Raw genomic sequence first — 8,116 nt, 5'->3', positions numbered from 1 at the left:
TTGGTTGTAGTATTCTACCTCAAGTATTCTGGGTTTTCATCATGTTGAATATTTTGTGCCAAGCCCTTCTGTCCTGCATAGTTTCTTGTGAGAAATCAGCTGCCAGTCTTATGAGTGTTCCTTTCTACGTAATTAACTGCTTTTCTCTTTCTTCTTTTAAGATTCTCTCTTTGTATTTAACCTTTGGCATTTTAATTGCAATGTATTTTGATGTGGGTCTCTTTGGATTCCTCTTTCTTTGGACTCTTTGAGCTTCCTGGGTTGTATGTCTATTTCCTTCATCAGGTGAGGAAAGTTTTCCATCATTATTTCTGCAAATAGCTCTTCAATGTCTTTTTGTCCTTCAGATACCCCAATGACACAGATATTTTTACATTTTATAGTATCCCATAGGCTCCTTAAATTATTATTATGTCTTGTCCTCTTTTTTCTTGCCATTCTGATCGAGTGTCCTTGGTTTCCCCATCCTCTACATTGGAGGTTCCATCTTCTTCTTTATCCACTCTGTTTAGTGCATCTAATTTACTCTTCATCTCAGTCAAAGTGTTCTTCATTTCTGACAGGTTCCCTTTTATAATTTCCATTTCTATTTTTATGTTTCTTATTTCTTTGTTAAAGTTCTCACTGAGTTCATCTACACTTTTCCTAAGTTCTATTAGCATCTTTATAACCAGTGCTTTAAACTCTGTATCTGTTAGATTGCTTGACTCCATTACTTCTGGATCTATGTTCTGTTCTCTCATATGTTTCTGCTTCTTTGTCTTCCCATTTTGGCTGCCCGTCTGTGTCCGTTTCTATGTACTAAGGAAATCTCCTAAGTCTCCTGGTCTTATTAGTGCAGCTTTGTGTAGTAGGTGTCCAGTGGTGCAGTCCTGAGAGTGGTTCAGCTGTGGGCCAAGTTTAGCCCCAGCCTGTGCCCCTCCGGTGCCACCTGTTAAGAGTCAGCAAGCAATCCACAGATGCTGTGCTAATAGTTGCCTCAAGAAGCCACACAAGAAACTGAGGCCAACTGCCACCAGTGTGAATCTTGGCACTGCTCAGCAAGGAGCACCTGACTCTCCGAATACACAGCTGGATGTGTCGGGTGTGGCTGTGAGTTTGGCGAGGAGGAGTTTCAGGGAATGTTCTGGGCTGAACAATCTCTGTTATCCAGGTTGATTACATCTCAGCTATGGTGGCTGCTACCTCTGCATACTGGGAGTGGGGAGGGCTCAACAGAGGAACAATAGATACCACCAGCACTTCTGTTTAAGAGAGATCCTTGCCTCTGGCCCTCAGTCTGACAACTCAGTATCCCCTGTAAGTCCCTGGTGCCCCACCCCCCAACCCCCGCGAAGCCAGATGAGCACTGGTGCTTAGAACGAGCAGTTCCATCACCACAAAAGTTCGCTCGCGGACATGGCCCTTTTAAGAGGAGTCTGCAGCTGCAGAATGCCTCAGCCTCTGTCCCATTCAGCCACTCAGGACTAGGAAGCCTCCCATCTTTGCTTCCTCCTACCTTCTACCCTTGCAGGTTGATTAATTATTTATCTCCCTAGTCCTAGTGCTTCTGTTCATGTAGATCCCAGGTGCCTTTCCTTGCTCTTTGCTCCTTGTTTCTGTCACGACTTTGATTTGGTCAAAGGAGGATGAACAAAGCCTCTATCATCTATGCCATTTTTTCCCAATCTAATGAGATATTAATAATTTTAAAGTAAGATGTAGTGACTGTGTTTCATCTTTTAGATTTATTTTAAATACTAATTGTATATTATATTGATGACTATAATACAGGTTATTAACTGCATCTCATATATGAGAACTGTATATTAATATAATATTCATCACATTAATTGAGAGAACTGTTGAAATCTTCTAGAAAGCAAAATGGAAATGAAGGGATAGCATTGGTTGGTATAATCTATTTCACTCTCCTAATTAAAAGTAACAATAGATGCTGATATAGATGATGAAATTATCATGAGCTAAGATTTAGAAATCACTTCTGATGGGCAATCAGTGTTCTAAGTATTTTTCATGTATCAGTCAAAGCATCTTCCCAACAACCTTCTGAAGTAGAAACTAGTAAATTGCAGGTTTTACAGATGAGGAACCTGAGGGACAGAGACGACTGACATGGCCAAGATCACACAGCTGTTTGCTGGCAGAGCTGAGATCAAACCCAGACAGTCTGGTGTTCGCAACATACTCCTATGCTGATAAAATTAATGCTCACCTACGTCAGATGAGGCCTGGCCAGCTGGCCTTCCTAGGTAGCTTAGCATAAGAGTCAGGAACTTTTTCTGAAAAGGGTCAAAGACTAAATCTTTTCTGCTTTGTGGGCCGTATGGTCTCCGTTGCAAATCTTCACCTCTGTCCTTGCAGCACAAAAGCAGCCAAAGACAACATGTAAGAGAATGAGTGTGACTGTGGTCCAGTGAAACACATTTCCCAAATCAGGTGGCAGGCCAAGTGGGCCCATAGTTTACCAAGTTGGCTGCAGTTCACCAACACTGCCTTAGTAGCTTTCTCTTTTGGTGCATCCATCTAACCCTCTCCGTGGTCCTCACACCTCCCTCCTCACTCACAATTTCCCTCACTTGGGATCAAGTTCCAATTCCATCATTTCTACCCGTGTGTCCTTGAGTTACTGACTCTGCCTCTTTAAGCCTCAGATGCCTGACCTGTGATCATCTGAGTCCTTGTGTTGTCATGAGGGATAAATTATGTAATGTACATGAGCCTTGCCTTATCACTGTGTCAGGTTACGATTAATATCTTCTTACGCTCTCTTCTTGCACGTCCCAAATTGTTCACCTTCTCGACACCTGCTCATTTGTCATATCTCAGCCTAAATACAGTGAGTTCGCTCAGGGAACCCTTCTCAACTATCTAATCTCATGTACCCCAGGCTACGAATCCAGCCACAGGTTCTCATAGCTCCAGATACTTGATCACAAAACTCTTTGTCTGAATTGTTTCTATTGTCTAATTTCAGTCTATCTTAATCACAAGTGGGTATTCAGGCCAAGAACAAATCTTGACACAGAAAAGACAGTCAATATTTGTTTAATAAACCAGAAACTAATTTATCAGTTCTTCTGAGAACTTATATTTATTTCTCTAAGCATTTCTGGGGTACAAGACTCAACAGAGCCTTTTGAAAAGAATTTATCTTTACTTTAAAACCATTTTATGAAGATGTGATTTATGTGTAAAAAGTTGTACATTTTTAATGTGTACAACCTGATGAGTTTGGGAATAAGCGTGAACCCAAGACACCATCACCACCATCGAAGGCATATAGAAAGTTTCAATTATGAATGATAAATAAGTTCAGGAGTTGTACTATAGATCAGTGCCTATAGCTAACAATACTGTACTGCATATTTAAATATGCACTGAAGGTAGATTTTAGCTTAAATATTCTTACAAAAAAAAGAGCAATAGCAACCTTAATAATAAAGGTGGAAGGAGGAAACTATGGTGAGGTATGTTTATTTATCGATCCTTATTCCACAAAGGTCAACATAGTCTTCGATCTCTTTCCATCTCTCTCTTCGATGCTGGATCCACACACACAAAGGATTTATATGAACCTTCCTTGGCCCCGCCTGCATCATCTTCTCTGTGAGTAATGGATGACATCAGCGCATCCTTCCTGCCCAGCTGAGGTCCAATCAAAGAGTAAGTGTATAAGGAGGGTTACAGGTAGGGAGAGCAGTCCTTCTACATTTTCCAAAATTAAGGGGGCTCCCAAGAGGCATGATGTCAGTTTAAACCAGGATAGAGGGGTTTCCTGAGATGTCACTTTCCATGCTAAAACTTGGGAATTCCAATGCAAACTGGGATGAGTTGGTCATCCCAGTTACAGGATAAGAATGTGCCCAGGTTCCTGGATATTTGGTCTGGTTTTCTATGACTGCTGTGTAATAAGAAAGCTTCTTACCTGCTGGGTTAGGTGGTGGATAAGGCAGGTGGAAGTTTTATAGATGTGGAATGCATTCAATATGCCTTGTGAGGATTTTGCGGATTAATTTGGCTTTCTTTCTGATGACCTTCTGGATTCTGAAAATCAAGCTCTCCTCACTCAACAGCGATGTGTCCACCCTCCAGAATACCAGGTGAGATGGATCAGAGGGGCTCACCCCTCCATACAAAGCATAGTCCATGAGCAAGACCATATGGTTCCAAGCTTCAGGTGTCCTTCCACAGGGGTGCTGAGGGGCTGCGGGAAGCGGTGCAGTCACCTTCCTAGGAAACCATCTCAGATACTGTGGTTTGCTGCTGACACCTAAGACAAAAACATTTCATCCATTTATAACTCCAGCAGAAAACTACCTCAGCTACCAACAGAACTGACTATGCTTGGATAAAAAGGGTTTTCTTTTGTGGTTCAAGAAAAACGTAAGGACATTGACATCTTCATAAACACCTAGGATATTATATAACTGTTTCTGGAACCCTGCATGTACTTTCTTTCCCACATCTTCATGAATGCTCTTCCCTCTGCCCTCTAAACTCCTCCACCTGGTGAAATTAGGTTCTTCCTCATCCACGTATCACATCTTCTAAGAGGCTAGGGATGTCTTTTTATTTCCTCAACTTTGCAAACCACGAATGGTCTCTATTTTGGGCAAGGTATGGCCTGGGCCACATCCTGGAGAGTGAGAAGATGGAAATAGTACTGGATGGGACATGGAGAGGTACTTCACACTTCACAATAGTATAAGTGACCCTTTGTTTTTGTCTTTCTACTGCACTGTAAGGTCTATGAAACAGAAATCTTGTCTTTGTTGTGTTTAATGCCCAGGACCTGGCACAGAGTCAGGTACACAAAACATACTCAGAAATGTCAGTTGAATGAAATTGGGAATATTTATGAAACATCATGATTTTTTGAAACCCTCATTTTTAAGTGTCACTGCTGTCCTCAGCCCATGTCAGAATACCGTCCTAGATCCGTATAGCACTTCTGTTTAGGGTATCTTTGAGAGTAAAGATCAAAGTTGATCACAAATCAGTGAGAGGCATCCATGTGGTGGGGATGAAAATGGCCTTGATTCTGTTGCTCTGGGTATACCATGGGCTTCCCTTCTTCTCCTATTCAGGATGCTGACATTTAAAGTGACAACTCAGCTCTTCATCTTGGGCTGTACGTGGTGTCTGGGGATCCTGCAGGTGGGTCCAACTGCCCATGCCATGGCTTACCTCTTCACCATCATCAACAGCCTGCAGGGCGTCTTTATCTTCCTGGTGTATTGCCTCCTCAGCCAGCAGGTACCACTGTCTGACTCCTACTCACGACTCTTTCCATCCTCACTCCTCTCATTGAGCTGACTCAGAGCATGCTTTGCTTCTGTAGGTCCGGAAACAATACAGGAAATGGTTGAAAGAAGTCAAGAAAACCAAAGCCAAGTCTGGGAGGTACACCCTTTCCAGCATGGTTATGTCTGAAGCTTCTAATCCCAGCATGGTAAGATTACATATTGCTCGTTGCCCCTAGAAAACTTCACTGACTGATCTCATTGAGGAGCTCATGCCAATCACACTGGATAGATAACCTGGGTATATAGTAGGGATACCCACTGTGTTTACTTCTGCACTAAATCTTGGCATTTCCCTGTCATGAAAGTAGGGATCGCCTACTTTCACTTGCTGTATTTCTATGTGCACCTTGATCCTTGCCCATTACTATCTTCTCATTCTCCACATGCATAGAACACCCACTTTGCACTAAATGGTACATATAGTTTTCAATTTTACTTGGTGAGAAAGTGGAAAACACTTCCTTGTAAGTGGGGGTCTATGGTCAGCTCAACAACAGGAACTAATGATCTGAAGCAGTGATGCTCAAACTGCTCAGAGTTAGTAAAATAAGTATTAATTTGAATTCGAGACTTACTTAAGCATTTGTAATTGTTCCTCATAGTTTCAACACATACTAAGAATGTAAATCCAGGGAAGAGAGTTATAAAAGTCAGAGGAGAGATCCTGGCAGAGTGATCCTAGCAAGCATTTCTATGTTCAGGTTTACAAAACCTTTTCTCTTACTTTTTGTTCACATGTTCTTTACACCGGCACTTGGAGGTAGGTATTACTTTCCCTTTTGTAGATGAAGAAAGTGAGGCTCGTGGGATTTGTATGACCCATGTAATTACTTCTGCCTCTTCAACTTTATCCCAACTTCATGTGCCCACCATCCTGCCTCACGAGCCTTCTGCATTTCTCTCATTCACATGATTATTCACCCTCTACAACTGCTACTTCCCCAGCCCTCTACTTCTCAAAAGCCTCATCCTTCTAACTCTTTTCTCTTCCAGCAAATATTCCTACCATCTTCTTCCACTGAAAATCAAGCCAGCAGGATGAAATGAGTTCAACTTTGTGCTCTCAGACCACCAGGCATTCGGCACGTGTTTCATTCTCTCCTCGTTCCATCTTGTTACCACAGATAAAATGTGCTTCCTACTTTTTAAGGCTAATTCTTCCATTACATTTTGGTTCCCAACACTCTTGACTCTCCATAACTTTACATTAGTGCTCATGCCTTCTCTCTCTGGACCTTGCACAGTCTCACCTTCTCAACAGCATCCTTTCCACCTTCATTACAACATACTATCTCTCTCTCTTATTAAAACTTATTAATGTTATACATTCGATCCTCTCCCTCTTCTTCCTCTGCACACTCAAAACTAACTTTTGCCTCCATCATTCTACAAAAACAGCTCTCTTAAGCCTCCATTGATCTTCATATCACTGGAAGAAATAAATAGTTTTTGATTATCTTTGCAGGATTGGTTGCTGTGGTTACTTCCTTTGTTTTGAAATAGTCCTCTTGTGTCCCTGGCTTCTATGTCTCAACACTCCTTGGAATTTTTCCTATCTTTCCTGATGACCTTTCTTCATGTACTTTAGCTATTATCTACTCTACATGCTTATTCTAGAAACAGTTCTATTCTCACATTATACCATCCTCATAGACAGTCTTGTGTACATGGACTCAATGTGTCCTGCCAAAGGAAATTTTGGCCAAATGTATTCTGCTAGCTCTGAATTACCTATGAGCCCCAGACTTGACACCGCTACTTAGATATCTGAGAAGCAGCCCCACATGACCATAAAAGAACTTATCATTTTTTCATCATCTTAATCCTCTTCAGGGTTTTCCATCCTCTTTCCTACCCTGTCCCACCCCAAACCAATTCATTGCTAAATCATGCTAGTATATCATTCTTAGTAGCTCACAAATCTGTCTTGTTGATGTTCAGTTGCTGGAGAATTGGGGTTTTCTGGTCTGTAAAACAAGTTCATCTCACTCCCAGTACCGTCAAGAAGCTATAACCCAATTCCCCAGTTGTCTTGGGTTAAGATCTCTGCTTCAAATTGATCTACCATATAATCCAGCAATACCTCTACTGGGTAATTACCCCAAAGACTGGAAAACCCATATCCAAAAAGATATTTGCACACTGATGTTCATAGCAACATTATTCACAGTGGCCAGGACATGGAAGCAACTGAAGTGTCCTATGATAGGTGGTTGGTTAAAGAAGCTGTGGTACATATATGCAATGGAATATTACTCAGCCATAAGAGATTAAATACTGCCATTTGTGAAAACATGGATGGACTTCGACATAATCATGCTAAGTGAAATAAGCCAGACAGAAAAAGTTGAAAACCACATGATATTACTTATATGTGAGATATAAACCTAAAAGCAACAAATGAGCAGGAAAAACAAATAGAGACTCATGGACATGGACTATAGGCTAGTGGTTACCAGAGGACTATAGACTAGTGGTTACTAGTAGGATGGGGGAGGAGAGAGGAGGTAGACGGGTTAAAGAGGGTCAAATATAGGGTTTAGGGGGAGGGTGAAGTGGATAAAAGGGATCAAATATATGGTAGCTGAAGAAAACTGGACTTTGGGTGGTAAACACACAATAGAATATACAGATGTCAAATAATAATGTACACCTGAAAATTGTATAATTGTATTAGCCAATGTTACTCCAATAACCTTAAATAAAAAATTAAAAAAAAAAGATCTCTGCTTCAACCTCTTTTTCTATAAAGATGTTCCTCAAGTTAAATATATATACCAATGAAAACCACCCTCAAAGGACTTTCT

General features: G+C 41.2%; 1 long non-coding RNA gene across 1 annotated transcript in view; it reads left to right on the top strand.

The window, feature by feature from the left end:
• LOC111734367 overlaps positions 1-7,488 on the top strand; it is an 8,968-nt gene extending 1,480 nt beyond the window's left edge. Inside the window, exons 2-3 of the long non-coding RNA XR_002778422.1 lie at positions 5,345-5,455; positions 6,303-7,488. This is a non-coding gene — a long non-coding RNA (uncharacterized LOC111734367). The remainder of the gene's footprint in view (positions 1-5,344; positions 5,456-6,302) is intronic.
• Positions 7,489-8,116: the final 628 nt, after the last annotated feature.

Source organism: Pteropus vampyrus, unplaced genomic scaffold (genome assembly GCF_000151845.1).
Source record: "Pteropus vampyrus isolate Shadow unplaced genomic scaffold, Pvam_2.0 Scaffold1004, whole genome shotgun sequence".
Classification (NCBI taxonomy): Eukaryota; Metazoa; Chordata; class Mammalia; order Chiroptera; family Pteropodidae; genus Pteropus; species Pteropus vampyrus.
Note: the sequence above shows the minus strand (reverse complement) of the source record. Positions and strands in the feature narration are given on the sequence as shown.